The sequence below is a fragment of the Cuculus canorus genome, chromosome 1 (assembly GCF_017976375.1).
Source record: "Cuculus canorus isolate bCucCan1 chromosome 1, bCucCan1.pri, whole genome shotgun sequence".
Taxonomy (NCBI): domain Eukaryota; kingdom Metazoa; phylum Chordata; class Aves; order Cuculiformes; family Cuculidae; genus Cuculus; species Cuculus canorus.
The window spans coordinates 5,052,051-5,064,484 of record NC_071401.1 but is presented as its reverse complement, the minus strand read 5'-3'; the positions used below and the strand labels follow the sequence as shown (position 1 = coordinate 5,064,484).

Below are 12,434 nucleotides of genomic sequence, written 5' to 3'. Positions count from 1 at the left end.
TGTCATTGTTTTCATTTTACATTTCAGTCCTGAACATTTCTAATACAGCCGTAACATTTTTACTAAGTAATTAATTTGTTGTTATAAAATGTCAGCCACTGATTAGAATTTTAGAAAGTAAATTTTTAAATACATGATCACAAATTTGGCTGATTAATGTTAGATAATTAGTTTTGGTCTCTTGCTCCTGTTACTGATCCAATAGGTGTCCCTGCCTCTCATCAAGTAGATGAGTGCCATAGGAAAGGATTAGTGGATTGATGGAGTTTGTGCTGAGGCCCTTAAATCTATGCTCAATGCATTTTGAGGTTTTCACTTGGACTGATTTTGTTTTTCAAACTGAATGCCTCCGTCGTATGTAACCTGAAAGACTGAATGCGGTTTGGATCCTAATATACCCATAAGTCAACCCTGACTTTGGTGTACATCATGAGCACAGCTATTGCTTTAATTTCCTCTAAAAGGTGTCTAATTCATGCAGACCAAAATCACTTTCTCAAATGGAGTAATGTTGAGTAAATCGGGACAACTGGGCACGTGCTTCAAAATTGCACTGCTTCTTTGAAACAAAACCAGTGTAAGACATATCTTTATTCTATTTTGAAGGTTGCTGCCCTTTAGTGAGGTGGTCCTTTCATCTTTCTGAAGGCTGAATGTACAACTACCAAACTATTTCCTGTGAAAGGGTTCCTTTTGATAGTTATCCATTTGAAACTTAACTGTGATCATCTGTGATGAGGAACAGTCCAATGCCAAAATAACATGACTAGTTCAATATATGATTGCATTGAATTAACAGAACTGACAGTCCCATTCCTCAAGGATGGCTGTCTAAAAAAATCATATCACTTCTTCTCCCTGTCAAGAATGCACTGATTTGTTATGCATGGTGTACTTGATACTGCAAAGTATGTTGTTAGACATAGATTATCATGTTTTCATTAAAAAAAAAATCTACAAATCCAAGTTTATATTGTAAGTAAAATGGTTCAACATAGTTGCTGTGCTCTCCATTTCAATCTCTGGTAACTAGATTAATCTTATAACTTTATCTGGTCAGATGTTTTCTGCCAAAACAGAGTTTTGTTTCTATGACACCAAAGGTGTTTTCCAGAAATACAGGTTTTAAGAACTATAATGACAGTCCTCTTGATGACCAGTAGAGACCACATGGTTTCTAGGATCTCACACGGTTCAGTCATTCCCACTTCACCTATCAAATCTGGAGTCTACAAATGCCCTGTTCATATGAGGAAGTTCTTGGCCTCAAGTCTCCCTGCTGTGCTCCCAGGTTCTCAGACCTAGTTCAGATGCTCCCTAGTGTCTCTGGAGCCATCAGTTTTGCCCACTGAGGACCCAAGAACATACAAATCTTGTAAGGTCTGGTTCTACTGAAGCTTCTGAATTTTAAATACTGGTCTCACCTGCTTTTTGGTAATCATTTGAAACCCCAAAATATGTGACCACTTTCTAATTAGTTTTCCTTAAATCACAGAATCACAGAATCACAAGGTTGGAAAGGACCCATTGGATCATCGAGTCCAACCATTCCTAACACTCCCTAAACCATGTCCCTCAGCACTTCATCCACCCGTTCCTTAAACACCTCCAGGGAAGGTGACTCGACCACCTCCCTGGGCAAATGCAGCATGATGTCACCGTTGGAAAAGACATACATGTATTAACGCATCCTGTCCATCTTCCTGTCAACATCCTTGCAATGTATTTCCAAGTAGCTTACTAATGTCTTAAAGAAAAGACCTGTATGTTGTAGCTTAGCACACTTGCACAGGAGTCTGTCATTGCCATTAATATGGTCTGTTTAGGCCTAGGGAAGATGAATATTCATCCATGTCTTCATTTCCTCTTTATTATTTCTAGTTGTGTCCCCATTTGCCATACCTCCCCCTGACATTAACACCTTAACATCATTTATAGATGATTATCATGTTCTACCTATTACACTTAGCCATGTTCTGAATATTTAAGAGATTTTTTTAGTTTTCCCCCTTAAGCAAATCCTCTCAAGGATCTGAACAGATTGCTGATCTTTTTAGAAGTCACTCCTGTTGACAGTACCTAGGTTTTAAATTAATATTCTTGGTGCGGTTGAACTAAAATTCTGTAGGAAGGAACTGTTTAGAGTGACATATAATGTTCATAGCCCAAAATTACGTTTTTTTATAGGACCAGATTGCCTGTTAACTCAAGTTCATTTTGGTCTCCACTCAAGAGACCTTACAAAGAATTTTCCTTTTTTTTTTCCCTCCTAAATTGTGGGGGTTTAGTTTGGAATAAATTACTGGTTGCATTCATTTTGTGAGATCAGTTGGCTTCAGTGATCAATGTGATCACTGTGCTGCTTATTGCAGATCATTACAAGCACAGTGAATAAAGTTCAGCATAGTTTATTTTTATTTACTAGGTGCAAGTACAAGTGAGATGAAGTTCATATGTATTTCATGCACTTCATTTCGTTTATCCACTTAATTTAAACTCAAGTTGATACAAATAAAAATGTTTAAATTAACATGATCTAATCTTCACAAAACCACAGCCAAAGTCTCTAAAATGTGTCATGTTTTTTTTTTTTCTCGCTAACAGATTTCTTTTAATTTATTAAGGTTAAAAGATAATACCAAGAATAATTTTCTTTTTTTTTTCCTCTTGTAGGTGATCATAGCTATATTTATCTTTCCAGTGTAATTTGTTTTGTTTATTCAATTTAAAGAACTATTATTTTAGGAGTAAAGTTAGTAGCTAATTTGTTTGCTTGTGTTGGCTGCTTGCTCTTTGTAGAAAACTTACTAAATAAATACTAACTCAGAAGAAAGTCAATATTAATATCAGAAATTTTAATGTTTATTTTAACAAATCCATTAATGTAAAGATCAATTTCCATGCAGCCTTCTTTCCTCTGTTTTCCTACTGTTTGTGTAACACTTTATTTCAGATGATTGGAATGATTGCTGCTTTCTGCTTTTCTCACATTGACTTGATTACACGTAATCAGATAAAAATTGAATTAGTTTTTACAGGCAAATATGTTTTAGTTTTGGATAGCAGTTTAAGGGCAAAGATTTGCAGAGTTTGTTGCTCTTAGTGAAAGGATAATCTGTATTTTTTAATCCTGTTTTCAACTACACCAGTTACATATATGAAACGTTTGTAGGGTATGAAAAATACAGAGCACCAAAGAATAAAGAAGCTCTTTCCATAAAAACACATCTTGCATGCATTTAGGAGGAAAAGAGTAAAGAATGGGACTAAAAGGTAAAGATGTTGTCATCTGCAAAGATTGAACCAAAAGAGATTGCTTTGGGTGAAAAAGTGAACTAGAGGAGTTTTTAATAAAGCACAATCAGACAAGATCAAGAGCAGGAAAGAAGCAAGTAATGATAATGCTGGACAAGCAAAATCCAAGGCCAGGCATCTGTGTGAGGGTCAGATTCAAATGCCAAACTCATACAATTAGCAGCATTAAAGGTTGCATAGGCAGCAGTAACAAACAACGAAGTTATAGATCCCATGCTATTGTCTGCTACTGCATCCAAAACTGAATTAGTGTTTAATTTGTCCAGTGATCTTCAAGGGAATGTACAAGGAAAGTTGAGGCTTTAAGTCTCTTCTTTCTGTTTTTGGTCTTTCTCACTCGCACAAATAAAAACATAAATATGCATAAATGAATAAATAAAAGCATAAATATGCTTTTATTTGTGTGTGTGCGTATTTTTGTGGATTATAGAAACATTAATTAATTGGTAAGAGCATGTGAAGGAGGACAAAGGTCATCTTGACTAAGAAATTTAACGTGTTTGAATTTTTGCATTTGCAAACTGCATAATATGTATGAAAGGAATTATTATAATACATGTATTATGATTGTGATTTTTTTTTTACAGAATGCACAAGCTAAAAGGAATTGTATGTGCTCCCATGCTTTGTTCTTTATCAATGTGCCTCTGAGGGGGAGATGTGTGAGAGATAGAGGGAGTAATCACTGAATGAAGTGAAGTCATTAAGACTGAGCATTGAAGTCTTTCCTTCCATTGAGTTGTTCACCTACATCTGAGAGGAATTTGTCTCCATCCATTTGGATTTTGGCTTATTCTTGAGATTGTCAGATCTTCATTTGCTAAGTGCTTTGAAAATAAGGCTGCAAAAAATATTTCTAGTTGTGAAAACACTGGAACATTCAAATTTATCCTAAATATTAGCCTTAAAATTGCAGTGCAGTTAACTCTTTTATCCAAAGCAGTTGAAACAAAAGGTAAAATACTGTCTTATTTCCATTAATGACACATCTGACATGCAGTAATCATCAAACATTGCTTGTAGGCTAATAGATTAAATCTAGGAATAGTTAACTATATATTTTACGTGAGTTATGGAGGTATTTTTCCTTGATTTCATTAACCACCTTATTGACAGGTATCTTTTTAACCTAGATATTCAGTGAGGGGAATGGAGATGTAGAAATTTTAATGGTAGCTTTTGTTATGCTTGTTTTGCAGTGTCAAAGTTTGCTTTGCTTTGCTTAGATCTTCAATTCAGGGCAAAACAGGACTGTTTCTCTTCATGCTCGTTCCCTGTGTTGTATGAAGTAGTTTTTCTCATCTCAGTGAATTTGTCTGTCGGAAAGACTTCAAAAAAAACATTACATGGGAAAGTGCATTTGATTCTATTGAGGAGGAAATTTGCTTTCCCTGCATAAATCTGAAGCTCTGTGATGGTGAAGTACAACAGCCAATAAAGAGTGCTAATAACCCCCTCCCCAACTATAGCCAAAGTGGAGTCTTAGGCTCTTGTTTGTAGGATCTGTACAGTCCTAGAACTTCTTTTCTCTTTGTATGCGATTGCCATTGCCCGTCAGGCTAATCGTTACCTGCCAGCTGTGGAGACTAGCTCCAGGATTAAGAGGAGCGTAAATTCTACAAAAATTATTGGCATCATCTAGCTCTTATATTGCCTTGTATTAAGTCTATAGAAATTGAAGTTTTTAAAGTTGAACTGACGAACAAGCCAAGAAACACAGCATCTTTACTGTTTAGAGATGAGTGAGATGTGTAAGGTTGGTCTCATACTGTGAGTTGTTCTGACATTGGAACGTATATGGTAAAAAGTATCTCTACTCTCCAGGTGTCATATGGAAACTTTCTGTATATTACAAATTAATTTATCCTTTAGTTAAGCATGAGAAAGAGTGCTCATTTGGGACACACTATTTTTTTTAGCTTTTATAAGGTGCAACACTAAAAGTTCCTTATGCACAGCTTGGAGTGTTCTCAGCATTTTATCTTTCTATGTGGACATTCCTTGATTTACTGTATTTTAAAAGACGGCATATGTGGACTTGTTGCCAGTATTTGTTTATATTTAATTGGATCTATTGTTTATTAGATTGAGAGGTGCTAAAAGAACTCTCTCTCCACTTTTCCCAGCTTAGAAATGGGCATATTTGTAAAACCTGACCCACTGATTTTTTTGTCATGTCTACTGTGTTCATATGGAGGAGGGAGGTTAATCAAATTTTTATTTTTATCACGCTTGCCTTGGTGCTGATTGAAGCTGGAAGATCTGATAGATACTACTCACTTAAAATGTAACATAAAATGTCTTTGTGCAAAACGTATTAAAACATCTTGCAGTGGGAAAGGTTTAAATTACATAGGCAATGACTGAGGTCACTTTAAAAGTATAGAAGCCTTCAGGAAAAATCATGATACAGACACATCATCATTGCACATAGGCTGGATAAGGATGCTTCTAATATTGAAACTGTGAGATTCTTATACATCAATGGTTTCTGTAGATTTTAACGATGGTATGCATCAGATCCTTGTTGATTAGTGCCAACTTTTTCCCAAAGGAGTTCAACCTGAATTTCATCTATGCATAAAAGCACGTGCTTTGATCAAATGACAAAGCATGACTTTTTCATTGGAAAGTCTTTTCTTTTTACAATTTCAAAGGTTGCAGGCTAGATTCAAACAACATTATGTTAAAATATCTGAAGAAATTCCTGCTGTTCTACAAACAGAGTGATCTTCTGACGGGGTCCTATCCATCAACAGCTGCTTCTTTGATCATTTATGCGCAGCAGTGTAGCTCATTTTAAGCCAAAGATGAAAATGTGCCAGGTTTCGCAGTCTGAAGGTTGGATTCATCTCACTCGTTTGTAGCTGTCAGTGCATGAGGTGTCCAGGCTAAACTTACCATTAAACATACCTCTGTGTTCCACCGAGAGTTAGACACCTTCATGAGTAATTGATCCAAGCCTTCTGAGATACCAGTTTTGGAATATGAGGAATTGCAGCCTTGAGGTTATTTACCTCCTTGGTTTAGAAGGAGTCTAGAACTTCTAGGTGGTTGAAATTAGGTAAACTGTACCTTAAATGACTAAATGAGTGAAAGTATTGAAGACTGTTTCTTAAGGTTAAAACCCTTATGCCCAACTTTTTTTTTTTTTTTGCATACAGGTTTTCTCGTTCACTTAAATATTTTGAGCATGTGTCATTTATCCTTGTTAAAATATCACCCAATCCATTCAGTGTATGTCATATGATGGCACTGTGAGACAAAGATGTCCTCCTACACTAAGGATCAAACAGAACTTTCTGATGAATTTTTTTTCTTTTTTGGGTGTCAGTGGAGAGGAGGCTGGGAAAAATCTTCCACTGTTATGTGGGCTTACTTGAATGATTACCTCTTTTTTTAAGTGCTTGAACACACAGATTCACCTAGTAATTAATTGCCTGCTGTGGAAATTACTATTCAAAGAATACAATAAAAATGGTTTTGATTAAATGCTATATCAGCAATGAAATGCAACATTTTATTGATGAGGAAGAAGCAGCTTATTAAGAAGCACATTAATATTGATGTCGCTTCTGTGGAATCTTAGGGGAAGGACATAAGACTTTTTCTTCTGTTCAAAAACTCCAGAAATTCTCATTTACGGGTTTGTACTCTGACCTCCTGGTAAATCATTTCAGGTCACATGTTTTTTTACAGAGGACCTACTTCATCTTCTAACGTAGACCCTGAGCGACATCATAGTGAATTTACTTGGTGCCTCAGGACAGAATTAGCACCCCAAAACTTTGCCCCAGTATAAACTTTCCTTTTGCTATAGAACTGATGGTTTTGATTACTACTTTATTTAATTCTACTTCATACTGCTGATGAAGACTCTTAGGGGTATAATTTTTCATCAGGAAATAAAGGAATTTGCAAGAAACCTCTGGAGGTCATCTAATCCACCCACTGCTGAAAGCAAGGTTAGCTTAGATCCTTATGGAAGAACTTAACTACAAAGAGAAAAGGAATTTCATCCTTCAAGTCTGGGGCTTCTTTGTATAGAAATACTTCATAGCTCCTTGTTCCACATACATTAGAGGTGGCTGCATACCAAGACCATTGTCCAGGGATGTACATACATAATGTGCATCACGTTAGTTATAATTTAATTGTGTCTTTAACACAGACCACATATTTGCTTTAGCCAGTAACTGTTTGCAATGGATTTATTGATCTGAAGGAATTCAATTTTTGTTATTTTATAATTTTATTTTTCATTTTTTTTATAATTTTCTGTGTATTTTGCTTCAGATGGGTTGAATAATTCTAAGTCTATGAGGAAGAAATTTAGGAAATTCTCATTAGAAAAAAAGCTAAGTATTCATTTTTCCAAATGTTGTTCAAATATGGCAGAAATATATCCTGTAGCTTAGTTCTATAGAACACCTTGTGAAATTCAAAGTGATCTATATTTTCCTCTGAGCAGGTCTGTTCCTTGGCAACAATTCTGTAGTGAGCTGTACTGTCACATGTCCCTTTCCAGAAAGACACTGTGATATTTATAAATCTATCTAAGAATACAGATAACCCACACGCTAAAGCATATGTCAGGGCATAGCTGTCAGTTCTGTCAACTCGCAGTTCTTTGAAGGTGCCGAAAGGCACATTGACTCACCAGTGTATGGCCCTGATGTTATCACTCTGAGCTCTATAGAGTCCATTTTCCATTAATACATTTTACAAATAAATGTCCCTGTGTAAGGTATATGTTAAGATTCAGAGATAGCACTGTTGTAGAAGCTGCTACAAAATATTAGAGCAGATAACATCTTACAGAATTTGGTACATTCAGTTTGAAAGGATCTGGCAGTGTGTAATGAACTAATAGCTGAGATGCTTGATGAGAAGTGACTTTCTCCATTCTGAAGGTGATGATGAGGATGGAGGGGACACGATCCTTACTGAAACACGGAGTATCACTGAGTATGTTAGAGCAGAAAGTGCTTTATTTATCTGAGAAAAAGAGAGTGCACAGATGTCCACATACGTTTTTGAAATTGATGTAAAAAGTCCTGATCCAGCAGAACAGTCCTATTATATTTAAATACTTTGCTGGCTTGGGACATCCATGTGCCTGGAAATATTTCCATACAGCTACTGCCTTTTATCAGCCCTGAGCCCTGCGACCAGCTCAGCACAAACTATTGAGCAGTTGCCAGTCAGTCACACTTTCAAGGCTTGAAATGCTCCAGGCTGGCTGAGTAGGGCATTACTTCTGCCTGTGGTTGCTTTCCAAACTGTGTCACCTACTTCCCAGTCTGCCCTCACTGCTTTGTCTTAGAGTCTGTGTAAGGCAGGCAGTTCTGTGAACATTGAGTCCTTCTGGATGTAGTTAACCTGTGAAGCAATCTAAGACTTCTTTTTCTAGCACGGGAATATGTTTTTTCAGAGTGTGAGAACTGTTTATTAAGGTCTTTCTCTCTGTGTATGCAGTGGGAAGAATGTGTACTTCTACCACTCCCATGAAATATCTTCGTAGTTCATATTTGAGGAGGAGCTGTGAACAACAGACACTTCTATGCAAAAAAATGTTTTCTTTTGGCTCAGGAAATCCCTGAAATTACTGGTTGCACAGAGAGAATTTTGGAAATGAGCATATATTTTTGCCCTTTGTTTATCCGAAGACAGGTTTTGTGTACCTTTGGTTTAAATTGGAAAGTCTGCTTGCGTGTTTTAACACTAACTACTCTTTACTGGCAGACAAAAGGAAAGGTACCCATAGAGTCTTCTTTTCCTACTCTGCTTTGCAGTATTGTCCACAAAGAGCCTTTTCTTTTCAACTCAGAAATTATTCTTCACTGTCATGTCCTTATGCAGTTCTTCATGCTATTGCCTATCTCAGATGGCTCCTTTCTTCTCTTCTGTATTAAGCACAGGTTATGCTGTTTAAAATAGATTTGTAAGCCCTTAACCACGATTGAAGATACTTTTGCACAGCATGATGTACATAAGAAGCTTGGAGAATAATGGAAAAAAAAATAGCTAATTTTCCTTTCAGCGATCATTACAGTTTGAATTATTATTATGTGGTCTAATTAAAAAAGAGATGTTTTTAAGTCTTGTAGTGCAATCACTCAGTTTTGTCTGAAGGGAAAAATAGGCCTTAGTGTGTTCTTTTGGTTATTGACATGCAGACATGTATTGGTCAAAATCTTAGATTTGAGGAGGTTTTATAAAATGTTCTTGAGGAGAAAAGTACTACTTCTTACACTGTAAAATGGTGTCTTTCTGCTTGCATTTTAATGTCAGGTTTTTTTCCTCAAAATTCTGTAGGGAAATGAGGCGAGAGAAACAAGAATGCATTTTTCAACAGAGTTTCAAAAGAGAAAAAGCTCAAGACCTTTAATTATAAAGGAAATTACTGGATTTGCTTATTGTGAACATACTGATTAACAGGAAAAGCCATTGAGGAATAAATTAGCAATGATGACATTTACTTCAGGCATGCCACTGCATTCCTTTACTCTTTGGAAAATAGCTGTATCTTTTGTCTTGTCCTCCATCAATCAGTGCAGGCTGCTCTTCTTTTATGCCGCTGACACTCACATCAGCTTGTCTCCACCTTGTTATTGTCACAGTTGCTGCAGAGATCAAATTAATTAATCTTTCTTCTCCCTGTCATCTTCCACTCTTTATCTTTCCACTGCAGCCAGTTCAAGTTGTTCCTCTCTCTGTCTTAAAACGCCTTTCGCAAGTCTCTTGCTCTTTTTCACACCTGTTCATGTTCCATTCCACTTTGTGCCTTCCAATATTCTACTCTAGAAATGTCTTTTGCTTTTGTCTACCTCTTCACTGTTCCTTAACAGTGAAGGACTGGTATTTTCTGGTTGTTTTCTCTTTGTGATAGTTTTCAAAGAGCCATCTTTTCATTTGTATGCAATAATGCCTCTGAACTTTTAGTCCGCGTTGTATGCTGTCCTTTTATATCATTAGCCAAATGATTAAAGACAAATAAAGAAGAAATCCACACAGATGAAGACCATGCATGTTCTTAAAAATGCTCAGTTTAAGTATTAAGGTAGTTAGTACGTGTGTAATAGATGTTACACATATATTTAAAGGAAATAAATGAATAAATATAGTTATGATGGGCAAATAGTGCATCCTAGTTGCAACCTAATGTGCATTTCATATGTTATTAATAATCTTTAATGGTAATTGTTCTAGGAAAGCATTGATAAGGGCTGCATATACAATATAGCTTGGGAACTATAAGTATATATGTATAACTGTTATTATTGTTCCGAGTCAAATTCATCAGGTAGATTTTCTTTTGCTGCAGAGTTAATGTGAAAATTCGATGTGCCCAAATAGTTGTCTGGTTGCTAATAATTTGATCATGTATCTTTTACCTTTTTTTTTAAAAAAAAAACTTAAAATGCTGACCCAACACTTGGTGTGTTGTGAGGAAAAAGCAAGAATAGCTCATCTGCAGATGAAGTAAAATCTTGAAAAGACATTTTTATGAAACACATATTTCACTGAAAAGCAATATATGACAAAAATAATAGTTATTGCTGATATAGGGAGGACCCACTAAGGAATTCTTCATGGCAATAGTGTTAGTGATGCAGGCTTTTTATTGTTGAGAACCATATAATGAATTGTATGTGGAGCTTTATTGCAAGCCATTCTTGGTGTAATTTTGTCTTGTACCCAGGCATTTCTGTGTGTGGTTTAAGCAGAAAACCTACATTAACTTTCTTGCATCCAATGAAAACTTGCTGTTGTGTGAACAAGGCTTTCTGCTTGTAATTTTTGCTGAGGTCAGATTCTGACCTCACTAGTTGGGTAGAAGGGCTGTTTGCTCGCTTCTTGAGGGCAAGAGCACTTTTTTCACAGGAGATTAACAATGGTGTTTAAATGTATGCTGCGGCAAAAGCAGGGAATCTTCATGTCTCAGAATATGATCAAAATAATGTGACTGTGATGAGGTTGTATAGAAGTTCACAGCCAAAGAAAGTTTGTGGGTACTTCCTAGCCCAACAGAATAGATTATTTGAAGGATTTCAGTAGCTGCCTTACAAATTATATTGTAGGTTTGAAAACTCAATTAAATCTTAGTGCTATTTATTTACAGCTTTTTTCTTTAAATCCTAATCTGTAATTAACAGCATTATTGTGAAGATTGAAGATTTTATGTCTCCTATGGGCTTATTGTAAGTCGAATCACATTAAATGCAGAGCAATGTGTTCTTAGGTTACGCCTGGGCTTTTTGTATAGCAGATATAGTGCTATACCCATTGTCTGTGGCATATAAGAGAGGAACAAAATGAAAAGGACACTTAGCTGCATGATTGAAGTCTTGGACAAATAGGAGGAAGTATAGTCAGAGAGATAATGTGGAGTCTAATGTGTTTGTAGAACTTGGACACCAAAGATATAAAATGCTGGCATTTGTCTTAACATAAAAAATGCTAACGGTGATTTTTTATTTGTATTTGAGTAAATATGAATTGTGTTATTAGAAAATAAGGATTGACAGGCAAAAGCAGTGTAATAACTGTGAACTGAGTAAGTCGAAGGACCATATAGAGTATAGTATTAGTTAACTCTCTCATTCAGACCCCATTGCACCCTGGTTTAGTAGCTGCTATATATTTTCTTACCATTATCTCATATTTTCGTGTTTTACAGTGATCCAGTTGCTATGAGCTGGAGTATTCTCACAAGATATAAATATCTTCTTTTCATTTTTTAGTGTTATAAAGTTAAAAAGAGAAAAAGACTTTCCTATTTGCAAAAATTATTTTCTTGGCAAACACAATTGGTTGCTAAAATGAATGCAAAGTCAATCTTCTTTGATTATTGTATCTTGAAGAAACTTGGATGGTGACTCCAATCTTTGCAGATCAATGTAATCAACACATCTCAGACAGCTACAGGGAATGATTGCTAGAATAGGCACAGATGTGTTTTTTTTTAATTTGCTGGGGATTTATTCCTCCTTATTTTGGAGCGATATAATTATTTCTAACATTGTTGGTGCCATAATTTTCAGCATCTTCACCATCACAATATCTCTCAGTTTCACAAAGTGAGGAAGACTGTAGACCTTGAGGAGTTTGGAATA

The 12,434-nt window shown here is 35.8% G+C and overlaps 1 protein-coding gene across 1 annotated transcript in view; it reads left to right on the top strand.

The window, feature by feature from the left end:
* GUCY1A2 (guanylate cyclase 1 soluble subunit alpha 2) overlaps positions 1–12,434 on the top strand; it is a 158,676-nt gene that overhangs the window by 129,488 nt on the left and 16,754 nt on the right. The window lies entirely within an intron of this gene.